The sequence below is a fragment of the Tauraco erythrolophus genome, chromosome 5, assembly GCF_009769465.1.
Source record: "Tauraco erythrolophus isolate bTauEry1 chromosome 5, bTauEry1.pri, whole genome shotgun sequence".
NCBI classification, from domain to species: domain Eukaryota; kingdom Metazoa; phylum Chordata; class Aves; order Musophagiformes; family Musophagidae; genus Tauraco; species Tauraco erythrolophus.
Genome location: NC_141469.1, coordinates 59,063,960 through 59,077,481, shown reverse-complemented (window position 1 = coordinate 59,077,481; position 13,522 = coordinate 59,063,960).

The window sequence follows — 13,522 nt, the reverse complement described above, 5'->3', positions numbered from 1 at the left end:
CCAGGGATCTCAAGTGTAAATCTATAGAAAATTAGTTGTCAGGGTCATTAGGGAAAAGATGCAGTTTATTACTTTGTATTAAAAATGAGTATTTTTAACATGCTGTGCTGTTCACAAAGGCAATACTGACTCAGGATCTAACTTTTTTCTGGACATCCACCAGAAGAATTGTTTTTAATTGTTAAGGTTCAACATAGTCCCAACAGATTTCGCCATCTAAAGAATTACTCATCTCCTGATCAAGTTTATACTTCAGACACTGAGAAATTGTTTGGAGGTTAAAAACACTAAAACCCCTAAACTCTTGATGCATACAGGTCTGCCAAGAACACTGTTTTCATGAGTTTTGAGAGTTGCAAAACTTTCAGAATTTTTGTTTTCAGTCTCTTGTTGAAAAAAAAACAACAAACACATAAAGTATTATTGGTTTAATTCAGTTCTGAGATTTCACAAAACATTTTAAATGTAGCTTCCACATCTACCATTTGATAAAGCTTCTGTCTGGATACAGCATGACCAGACAGAGGAGTTGTGAATAATTATGAATGTCCCAGAAAAGTAACAAAAGCATGCTTGTGTTTTAGTGTGTGTATAGCAATAGAAATGACCATACCTACAGTATATTAATTCTTCAAATCACAATTGGTACTTGTAACTCACAAAGTAATTAAATGTTGTAGAAGAAGCGAGTGCTAATTTTTAAGTGATGTTTAAGTAATCTTTGTGCAAAGCTGCAGGCAGAGTACAGTGAGCATAAGAGCAGGGCTGCATGTGATCTGCTCAACCAGGATTTAGAGTGCAAGTAACGCTTCTTTCCCAAAGCTGTTTCATGTATACAGCTACTCTTGCGATTTTAAATGCATACATTTCTAGTTATGCTCTTCTGAGTATGTGCTTTTTGTGTACTGCCATCAACAACATCGCTTTGTGCAGCCTGAGAGGGGTACCTGTGTCTTTGTTTAGCATACTAACTTAAACAGTGTTGGTCTATGGTTGAACAGTCTTTCAAAACCCTGTACTCAGAAGATTCCCAAGCTTTCCAGGAATCACATTTCCAGTTGCATCCCAGTCCTAGCCTGAGACGTACTTTTTTTTCACAACAGCTGAACTTGTCTTTGTTTTTCCAAGTGCCACAACCCTTTCCTGTCCTCAGCGTTAATAGTCTTGGTTGATGTGGGGAAATATGAACATAGTCATACTCTAGACTGCAGCAAAAACTTAAACTATGACCTTCTGGGACAGGGGGAAAATCTGCTGTATTTGTAACAATGAATCTGTCACTAGGCAATATAGCTGGGCTCTGAAGAAATTTCCCTGTGTGTATTTTCCCTCTTATGCATTATTAATGCTGCTTTTGAGATCCTATCTAGCTTTCCCTCCTTTTTTTTTTTTTGTCAATACTTCTGTTTACTTCAGTATCTGGACTCTAGCTAGCTGCTTTGGCTGACTGATGGAGACTGTTTGGAAACTCATTGTCTCACCGAGGTACTTGACTGTTCCTGAAGCACCATCTCTACTGCAAGAGGAAGGGCAGTGCCCTTCCCTGGGTTGAGTCAGCAAGAGCTGTGGTAAATATTTTTCAACTGCAAATATATATTTTTAATATCTTTATGTGCTAAAATGGATCTAGATTACAAAAGACAACTTCAGATCTAAAGGAACAAGTGAAATGTCATTGACATTGATAACATGAGACTCCTAATTTGTGTATTCTCTATTCCTTTTCATTCTATTCCAATCTGCGGAAAAACTTGGGCATGCTCTAGAGGTCAATATATAGCTGAAAATCCAAAAAACATCATTGCTAATTTTAAGGCATTTCAAATTAAAACCATGTTAACTTCAGAAACACTACATCATGAGAACTTCTCAATATTTCTCTCTGGACTGTTTCTTCTATCTGCAGTTTGCTCGCTTTTATGACCAACAGAAAAATAATTTGCAAATCAGTCAATCACATCTAGATAGTGTTTACTGAGTGCATCGTACGGCAGGAGCAGGAACAATAGTGCAAAGATCCATTCTGGATGCCTTGAGAAAGGTCGTCATTCACAAAATGCCTTGTAATGTATACTTTCCTCAAACGTTGTCATGTTCTGAGTGATGGTATTAGATGTTACCTTAGTAAGTTTGAGGCCTGAAACCTTTTAAGTAAATACTGACAGAGAAAGAAAAGAAGGGAAACTGGAAATAGTCAAGGAAGGAACACATATGAATTCTGATCTCATATAATTTTTCTGATTGATATTTCCTTGAGTATATAAAAGCTAGAACCCCTGCTTAACCACATATTTGTGCTTAACAAAGTTCTTGTCCTAATGAAATGCAACAGCTAAAATTTAAAAACACCATTATTAAGAAGAGAGTGGAGATTGCTATCACATGTGTTAATCAGTTGGAAGAGAGCCCTTGGCTCTCTTAGCTGGAACAGAAGTCTCCCTATGTCCAGCCTCCCAGCTCCTCTGGAAGAAAGCCTCTCTCTTCCGTGTAATGACTGCTGATCTCTTTTTCTTTGGGTAATCCATATTACTAACACCTTCATGCCACTCTGAAAACACTCTCCCTCTTGAAGCTGATTCCTTGTCATTAAGGACTTCAGAAGCATTGTTTTGCAATTAGCAATGTAATTATATAGAAGCACGACGTTAGCTGACTAGTTTGTAATCTTCATTAAGAGGAAAACATCAAAAATGTTATTAGGTTTTATAATTTCTTTTTTTCTTATCCCTATCCTAATTCCTTATTCTGCAAAACACACATCCTTTCCTACTCCTTGCATTATTTCTGTTAGTAATTACAGCAATTTAGTGTCTTTCAAGCAGAGAAAGCAAGTTGTCTTTTGAGCAATAGTGCACCAGAAGTTATTTGAATTAGGATGTTTCAATAATAGTACAGCTGTCCCACCAAGATGAAGTATGTCACCTTGGTAACATCCTTAGTTTCCATCAGCCTTAGATCCTTTATTCATTCCTGAACCCAGTTTCAGCTGGTTTGTTTTTTTTTTTTAATACAATCCACCGTGGCACAAGACCAGCTGTTTTTCCACTCATTGAAGTAAAATCCATATTTTTTTCTCATGCCTCAAATAATTTGTTTTCTTGTCATACCTACATTAAATCATGCAGGTACCACAGTGGCCACATTTGAAAAGGATATGTACTTCCAGAATTATTCTCTTTTTTAAGCTCAGACTTTCAATGGCATTTTCTGAAGGATCTGTGAAGTCTAATAGGGGGGTTTTTAGTTCAGTAGGAACTTCCAGTATTTTTGTCATGGTGCGTACTTGTCTAAAAATTGCTTCAATCTTTTCAATGATACAAGGAAAAGACATTGCAGGGGAATCAGAAAATATGTGTATCTTTGTCACTTTTGTAGCTTTTTTTCCAAAAAAATGTACAAATGATACACAGGATACTTTTAAAATAGCACAGTTTTTTCCAGAGAGTGGTGTTGTACGTTAGTCAGAAATTTAGAAGTCATCTCTGTCGCGGACTGCCTGTGTCTTCTTCCAATGGGTCGCAACCAAACGGCTGTTGCGACCACAACGTATTCCACAATCAGAAGGCTCTTCTAAACTCACTGCTATCTTAGTCCAACAGAGAGCTCCAACTCTCACTCTCTAGGGGGCTCCTGCCACTCCAAACTCCAGGAGGGAAATGGCCCACTCCCTCTTGGGAGTGCCCCACCTTTAAACTTCCCATAGGTCACGTGGTCTCCGGCCAACCAACGTGACTCAGCACCTGTCTTGATGAGGCACAGGTGCTTCTCATGTAGCAGCCGGGAAACTTCCCCGACAATCTCTGCACCAGTAAAAAAGGGATCAGCACTTTTTAAAAATTAAATCTGCAATTTTTAAGCTAACCTCTGTTTTTTAAATAGATACTTTTCCTATCAGTCTTTTTATGTAAGAACTTTTAAGTTTATTGATGAAATTAGTAAAAGCATTTCTATTTCCACACAATTAATACTAATACAAGAATATGTAAGACCAAACACTATTTGGGTATGAGTAGGGTTTCTGTATGTAAAAAGTTAGATGTCTGCATTAATGAACATGTATTTAGAGTACAGGAACATGGTATTTCTTCACTTGGAAATTAATATGGAAGACTGTGGCATTAAAAGAAAGAATATCACAGAATTATCTTATTATATAATGATACGGAGCAGATACCACTTCACTTCTACCAGACTATAGCCCTTTCATGAAGCTACAGAAACACATGGGAGCTGCTAAATCCATGTTCTGTTGTTTAAATGTGGAGATTAGGCATTATTGTAAGCATATCACCAAAGAGCTTTGACTCTCCATTTATAGTATTCTGAAGGAAAGGGTAGAAAACACAAAAGTAATTGCTAAGAAAAATTGTACTGATAATTTTATATAATAGGAGAAATACACCGCTCATTTCTAACCTCGGTTAAGAGTGACATTTTTACTTGACAGCTATCGATTTTTTATAAGTGAAGATTAAAACTGCATATGCCAAAAGGTTCTGTTCAGATTGGCATCTTTGTGTGAGAAAAGGGCTTGTATTTCACTCTCTGCATGTTGTTTTCTGATTCTGAAAGATAATGTGGGCTCTGAAATTTGAATCTCTTGCACATAACCTACAAATACACTAAAGGCACGTTTTTTTGCAAAAACGAGAGCAATTATAAGCAAATGACCGAAAAGTTATAACAAAAAAAGTAGTAATGCCAGCAAGATAATACATCAGGTATCCTCAATTATTAATGGGGCAAAAATGAAAATAAGAGCATCTAGTTTTGGTGCCCACACTTTTGCATGCTTTTATTTACGTCATGATTTACATTTGAAGCATACACACAATAATGACTGACTATTTAGTCTGCTTTTTTATTTAAAAATTACATTTATTCACAAAGTACTAAAGGGATGTTGACCAGTATAATACAATTAATCTCAGGGATGTGCATTGAATTAATGTTCTTATCTGCAGTGAAGTGTATGAATAATTATCTTATTTTAAAAATAGTTTGTTTATTTTTACATAATTATACAATTGATTTCATTGGTTACTAAAAACTTGAAATTGGATGACTTATGGGTGTATCTCTATTAACATGAAGTGAGGTTCTACATTGGCAAAAGTGATAGCAATCTTGTTTATCATTAAAAAGTCAGGTAAAATAAAGATTCGTAAATTGTCCAGGGTATGGGATATCATCTGCAACTGAATTAAAATCTCCTAAATCCTAAAACTTGTATTAGAAGTCCATCCTCCATTTCTTTAAAATTAAGGGGGGGGTGTGGAGTGTTATATAAATTTCTCAACATTGGTTTAGGAATTTTAATAATCTGTCCCTTAGGACTTGGTAGACAAAAGTGAAAATCTCCTGGAAAAAATGTATGTCCTTCATAATTTTTTTTAAATTTTTAAATTCAGGCTCAGGTTTTCTCTAGTTTCACATGTATTACAATGTATTGATTTCTCTATTTTTCAATGAGATACCAAATAAAAAAGGGTATGGAATATAAGCATTAAAACAGTCTGTATTCTTACTCAAAGTAAGTCAGGCCAAGAGTTCTTTAAAATCTATGGATTTTTATTTTATTTTGCTTTTTTTTCCCCTCCAAAACCAAATCTTAATTCTACTCAATCGGAGTAATAAATACAATTTTAACTGCTGAGAACACACCTTAAGAAGTGACTCATCCAAACCTAGAGAGTTTTTAGAAAGCAAGCAACTTTCACTTTTTGCCCTTTGAGTTGCTAGCTCTTCTGGGTGAATCACCTAAATCCTAGTATTTTCAGCTTTAAAAAATTGATTTAATTTTATAACTAAGTAGAACCATTAGAATGACATTTAACTGTCATACACAAGTTATGTGAGTTTCTCAGCTGCGCCGTTAGAAGTAACCACAGTGCAAGGACGTGAGGTTTGCGTGACAGAGCAGCTCTGGAAGGTGATTTCAGTGCAGCTGATTTTTCCAGTGGCTACCTGGCTGAGCTATGCACTTCTGTTTTTTTTACAGTTTGGGTGAGTCTTTTACTTACTTTGCATTTTGGTTGGCTCCTCAGTGAAATATAGTCATATCCTAGCTGCTAAGCCTGGTTTTAAATCTTATTTTCTCAAACAACTTCTGAAATGGGCTTCACTATATTAATACTTAATAGTAGTACTGGTAATAAACTTAAGGAAGAGAATGTTATTACGTGAAGCTAATTTTTGTTTTATTTGTCTTGAATGATGAAGGATGTTGACAGTGTACAATATTTCAGCAACTGTTTTTACTGAACCTGTATTTATGATGATCTTTTTAAAAAAATAAGCAACAGGAAGAAGTCTTCATACGTATTCAAATCTATGTATTATAAAAGAGGCACGACTCATTGTTCAGCCCAGGTGAAGACTTCATTGTAAATGGTATTCAGCATCCCTTAGCCTTGGGTGTGCATCTTAAACTTTTAAGGAATTTTCCTGGGTTGTAATCACTTTTGCAATGTGCTAAGCACAGTTGTAAAACCTCTAACTGTTAAAACCTCTAGCTGTTTCTCTCTGAGAAACACGGTTACTTTTGTGCTGTTGGCTTGTTTTCTTCCCCATCACTATAATGTTAGATAAGTGATGGTAACAAAAAGTGCTCGAAATTCATAGCAACTGATCAAATTTTATCATGATGAGATGCATTCTACTATATTTTATATTTAGGTGTGAAATTAATTTTTAGACAATAGCTAATAAGCCACAAAACCTAAAGTTTCTACTGTAAATACTGACACAGCTTTAGTCTCAATACCATAAATGCAGCATATGTAAAAGACAAATCAAAGGAGCTCACGAATTCCTATTTGAGCTATACTATGTACAGGATAGAGGTATGGATGGATAGACAGTAATATAGGTAGCTAGGTAGATATCAGACATTATAAAATATAATTGCCGTAGAGCAAAGGAATGTATAATATCAAATTAAATACATGTTTTAATGAAGTAGGGAAATTGTATACATTTAACCGTTGTTCATTTTTCATTCACATGAATGTGTAAATCCACAGAATAATAGTACCTGACAAAGAGCTAAGAGGAGGGTTAACATGCAATGTGAGGTGGAGTGTTTAATGGATGAACTTAAAAGCAGATAACAATATAGCATCCCATGTATACTTTCATAATTGCGCGTTCCTCCAGAGATAATGGATATCATTATCAGCGGCGCCTGTCCTAAGAAACTTGGCAAGGTTATGATTGTTTGTTACAGCTTTGGTTATATTAACATACACATTAATATTTATAAATATTTGATGTCATGTTAATTTTTCATATAAGATGATTTATGTAATGCTGCTGTGCCCTGTTAGAGGGCATTTGCAGTGTGCTTCAGAAAGGAAGAGAATTGATGCATGTTCTTTAAGAGGACTTGCCTGTGGATTACAGTGCTCACAGTGCATTATTCTAGAGAACAGTGATTTAAAGATAAATTATCTGAATTGCAGATACACTCCATTAACATTTTAAATAAAACATAAAGAAAAGGCCACTCTAAAAAAGCAATAATAATATTAACATGAGGGATTTTTTTCCTAAATAATGAAAAAAAAATTAGCCTTATACTCCTTGGTTTGACCTGCATTCCAAGACCTTTTTGTTATATTGGGGAAAGTTAATTATTTTCACGACCTATTTGTGGACATTTTGAGGGAAATACTGTATAAACTTTCCAAGTAGTTATTGAGGAAATAATAATTATGTATGTATTTAAATGTATATACCCTTTGATGAGGGAAGTAGGTAGCTTACTGTAAATCCAACCATAAAGAAACATAAATTTAGCTCTGTTTAAAAACATAAGTATGACGTGAGAATCATAGAATCATAGAATGGTTAGGGTTGGAAGGGACCTTAAAGATCATCTAGTTCCAGCCTCCCTGCTATGGGCAGAGAAATCCTCCACTACACCAGGTTGCCCAAACAACTTCACTGTCTCTCACTAATAACTGGAAGAGTAATCGCAAAGCATTGAGTTCGTGAATTAGTGGATATACAAGCAAACACAATGCAAAGGTAGCATATAACAAAATGTAGTTTTCCTTGTTTGACTAATGTAGTTTAGTTTGAATTATTTGTAATTTTTCATAACTTGCAAAAAAAAATTTATAGGATATTTTGAAAAACAATAAAATTTGTGTAACAGGACATCTCACTGCAGAATACTGGCTGCTAAATCTTCAGCAAATAGGCAAGATCACTTTTTGCATTCCCACAGACTTGCGAGTTACACTGTTTTAGTGCAATGTTATCACAATGTATTTATTCATACGTACATTCTTCTGCAGAGAGACACATTATTAATCCATTCATTTTACTTTTTTTGTACTTAGATCATGAAGAAAAACTTAAAGAATAAGAAAATTGGTAGAAAAGCCAAAAATACAAAAAAAAAAAAAAAAAAGGAATCAAACAATGATTTATATTCTTTTTGTTTATTTGTTAACCAGGTATTTGAAGTCACTTGCAAATTTAAGAATCGGTCTGTACTGACATCTGATATTTTGTTTTGTTGTCTATAATACACACTGTTAATATAGGGCTATTCCATTCACAGATTTCATTTCAAATGCAGGCTTCATCCAAATTTTGCTTTGAATGAGTCAAAGTCCCAGACTTCTGAAATCTTGCACATTCCTGTGGAACATCATCCTAGAGGTCTTTCTAGGAGGATCCACAGGGTGCTGCCACATCCCTAAAACAAATAGCAATAAGCATCTTCCTGGCTGAGCCAGCATAACTGAGCTTTGTATTCTACTCTCTGCTGAACAGACTTCCAAATATAGCAATATAGCTGATCCTTCATAAAAATAAACAGTATAATTTGGTAAAAATTAGTTTATTCACCCCAAATTAGTAAAATATTCATGTAGGTTTGAGTGCAAAATATGAATTCATTGTCTTTAAAAAAATATTTAAAGCTTAGGGGGTTATTTTAAGATTGTAGATTATAAAAATAACTAACAGTAACTCCATAATTGTACATGGACTATATTAACTGGTTCTAATCACAGAGATCTCAGGTGATAATAAACTATGGCTATCTTTGATTTTATTCTTCCTCCACAATATGCAGTCACCGCTTACCTTAAAAATAAGGTATTTTGTCTTTTGAATACTAGGATATGCAGTTAAAATGTGGCTGGTAGGGAGCAGCGAGTTCAGTTTTTGGCCCTGTCACAGATTTGCTGAATTATGTCAGGTCAGTCATTTAGGGGAGGTGACTCTAACTTTATTTCCTATGTTACATATATCTACTAGTTACGCATCTGCTTTAATCTAGTTGTATGAACTTCTTCTACAGCCATTACAGAGGCAGCAATCATAGAAAGCAGCTCATCAGCTCATCCCTTCTTAAGTGGCCAACAGTGCTGAGATGTGTTCATTTCTTTCAAATCCTTGAGTAGAAGTTAGGTAAGAAAAATTCCAACTTCAGTGTGAAAATATTTTTTGAGATCATGAAAATGAGCCTTTGGAAGTCAGGAGGAATTTGATTCTCAGTATCTGTCACTAGGACACTTTCAGATCAAGGTACAAATGTTGGGAAAAATATAAATTAATTATTATTTCCAAGCTAATAAATTATAAATCTGGATCTTTTAAAAGATGGATATGATGGATGAATCAGTTTATGGAGAAATTGTTTGTTTCTAAGACGCGACCTACAATTTTCCGTAATAGAGAAAATATTATATATGTCTTTCACAAAAAAAGTAGGTTTCTAACATGAATGGTACTGGTCATTTTAGTTGCCTATCAGCTTCTGACAGTTGGGAAGTGGTTCCGGGTTAGTTAATCTGGAACCTACAATAATGTTTAATATCTCCTGGTCAGCATCTGATCAAAGCACAGCCTGTAACAGCACTATACAGGACCATTTGACTAGGAAAAAAACTGTAAAGATTTATCTGGATATAGATGTTTCAAAAAACATGTCTTTACAGCTTCCAGATTGAATTGTTAAAATATATTATCCGTGGAACTTCCCTGGAAAATATTTTACAAGTATTGTCAGAGGAAAGGCTTGTTATCAATTTTAACAACAGGAAGCTAATGCATTTTTTTCATAGCACTCAGATGGCACACGCCATGCATCCTTACTCTGCTATGAGTCCCTAGAATCTCTATAACCTAGACCATCATTGCCCAAACACCCACCTTTGTTACTGCAAAGTGATTTGGCTTTTCAAGTCAGCTGATGAAATTTCACTTTAAATCATAGACACAAATGAACAGTATCTCTTGATTTTGGGGCGTCTGATTTTGAAATATTCCCTCCCCTTCTGTGAAATACAAGCACATTTTCAAAAATCTACAATATTACATAGACTTTTGCCTTCAGGAATATTACTTTGATGAATTTGCGATTGGATTTGGTCAACTAAAATTACGATCTTTTAGAAGAAAATAAAATAGAAACCTGGCAGCACTTTGACCCAGAATTGGATTAGATAATGTAGTGATGAGAGTTGTATAAGAACTTACGCTGTAAGTGAGAGTACTGGCGAAGAAAGTATACGTGGATTTAGGCTACTATTTCTTAAGTCCTCTTTTCAATTTTCAGTACCAAATGAGAATTTCATCAGACTTAACTACCATGGAAAGGGAGGGTGAGGAGAAATTACATGGAATCTCTGGGCTGGAACATGATTAAGTAGCCATACAATACAGTAAGGGAAACGACAGTGGATATTAATTGGTCTTCTCTGTGGGAAATACCAGTGTTGGGCAGCAGATGCTGACAGTGAGAAGATATGGCAAATCTGTACAAAATACAAGCACCTATCATCTAATGAAAATCTTATAATAAATTTTATCGTTTTTAATGTGGAGATCGATTTTGTGCAGGGTTTAAAAAATAAATCTATGTTACGCCGAATGTATTTTGATAGTAGTATTAGGAGCGTATTTCACACAAAATGCAAATGTAAGACAAAATCAACAAAAATATTCTCATCATTTTTTTTTGGACTAGTAAAAACATCTTAATCACATATCTTCTTGATGAAATCTTAATGTTATGCTAGAAAGAATATGCAAGGGCAACTCTTTATTAACTTTCATTACCTAAGATTTGAGAAATTCACACAATAAACAAAGTTTGTATATAATGGCAAGTGTATTAAATAATTAGAGGGGGAAAATTCTAAGTAAATCTTGGGTATTATTAATACCACAGGGAGGCATTTGTGATACGTGTTTATATAGTTTGTAGCCTTTTAGGCTTCTAAGTGCTTAAAGCCTGCCTGAGTGGTGACCATAACTATGTGTTGGCAGTAAGAGGAGCCAAGGAGGCACAATCTCTCTAGATTTTAGTTATGAGAGAGCGTAGAACCAAGCATCCTATGTTGGGTGTGGCTTGAAGTGCAACTGCATCATTTTGGTTAACAGCTGCATTCACACATGTCAAGAGAAGTGATTGAGTGAGACTTCTTTATCCATATTTTTTTCCTTTTTTTCTGTTGTGTCACTGAGCAGTAGGTAGAGTACGAGGGATCCAGGTAAGACTAGATGTGGCAGAATGTGCTGGAGAAAAGAAAGCAATAAACACAGTTTTTGAGAAGTGTGTGTCAAAGTGAGAAGTTTGCCAATTGATGATACAATCAGAATAGAGATGCCTTCCACCAAAGAGTGATCTGGAACCTGTCCTTAGTTTACAAAATGAAAGGTAGTGTAAATCATACAGGAAGAAAGTCCTACACTATTCGTGATATTCTACAACAGACTAAAAGTTGGTCACAGTACTGAAAGGAAGAAAATTATTACAAAAAATAGCAATACTCTTTTTAAGCAATGGGTGGTTTTAAATATTCATTTTAATAAAATATTCTAGTAAATAGAAATACTGCAAATGCTCAGTACTCGGTACAAATCAAAGTAAAATACAAATACAAGTAAAATATTTAACATTTCATTATAAAATGGTAATATATACTATAAAAATACACAAACACGAGTTATTAATGCATTGATGGAAAGGCATCTAGCTGCAAATGACATTTCTATACAATAACAATGAAGAAAGGTGACTAATTCCTTCCCATCAACTTAGCAAAAAATTTTTGAAGTAGGAAAAACATTTAATGGAGCTTTTGCAAGGTAAGTTAAAAAAAATAGTTCTTTCCACTGCTTAACTTTTTGATAGTTTTCTTAAATATTTTTTTAAAAGTTGCTGCTAGAAAATTGGGTGCATATTAGTAACTAGTGCAAAGTGAAATCAGTAAAACCATGCTATTTTATTCTAATGTAAGTGTTTGAAATTCTCAACTAACTTACATTATTCTTCTCTTAAGCTGATTGTTTAAATGTATTTTAATTTTTTTTTTTATTTAGGGAGCTTTTTTTTTTGTAACAAATCTTGAATATTATTCAGATCCTTGCTTTTTATCTATTTGTTTTACTACAACTATACCTCATATAATGTGTATACCTCATATAATGTGGAAATCCAGCTATAAGTGGGGGGAGGTACAATTTTAACAGCCTTCCATATAGTGTGAAAATTAGCCAGCATGTTGGTTATGACAAGGAACGCTTCCTCTAATCTCTTCAATTACTTGTGCATAGATTGGTATGACAATTGCTTGGCATCACAAGTTACCACAGCTAATCAAAGGAAGCCCCGTAATGAAATTGCAAACCTCTCATTTCTCTTCCTTTGCAAGCATGGGGCTGTAACTGTAATAGCAAAGCAACAATCTGGCCATTTGAAACCATTTCCTATATTTGATGCAAACAAGGCAGGAGGATCAAGAGAATAAAAAGTAGTAGGAGATAGAAGGAGGTGAATGATACATATTTTCTACATTCAACTGCTAGCATTTTGAACAATTGGTTAGATACATTCATTATGGGTATAAAAGCTTGTAAGCACTGTTGCTATTTCTCCTCTTGTTTGTTCAGGTCTTCCTCCAGACACCTTCTCAATGATACAGAAAATTTATTCTTCTCTTTTCTCATTTTAACCAGTTGTAGAAACAGAGCAGGGAGTATTCCACCTGCCAGTCATCAGAATATACAATATATTCTCCTGAAAGTTTATATCAAAGTAGTGAGAGTTTGTAATTCTACAATTACATCAGGGCTTCAAAAGAGTGATTTATTTTATCATTTGGTGAGCTAAGCTACAAAGCATCTTCTAGAAAAAATATGAGATTATATTAGGCAAACTAAGCAGTCTCACATCTATCGGCTCAATACTAAATGCTTGGCACAGCTGAATGGGAAAATAGCCTAAAAGGAAAGTTTAAAACCAACTATTTTTGAAGCCAATGTTCAAAACATTTGACTCTTTCTCTAAAACTGTTTCTTTTCTTTCATTGAGATTTAAATTAAAAAATGAAACCTACTAGACCAGGTCCTCCATTTTTCCAAATGGTAAGTGCAGAAGAGGAAGGTTTTAAGTCACTTCTATGTAGTTAAGTGAAGGTTAAAATGGTCCTAGAAAATCTTCCCCTCATTTTCTGGTTGTTCTGAATTAAATGGGCTAGAATGATGCCGTAAGGGC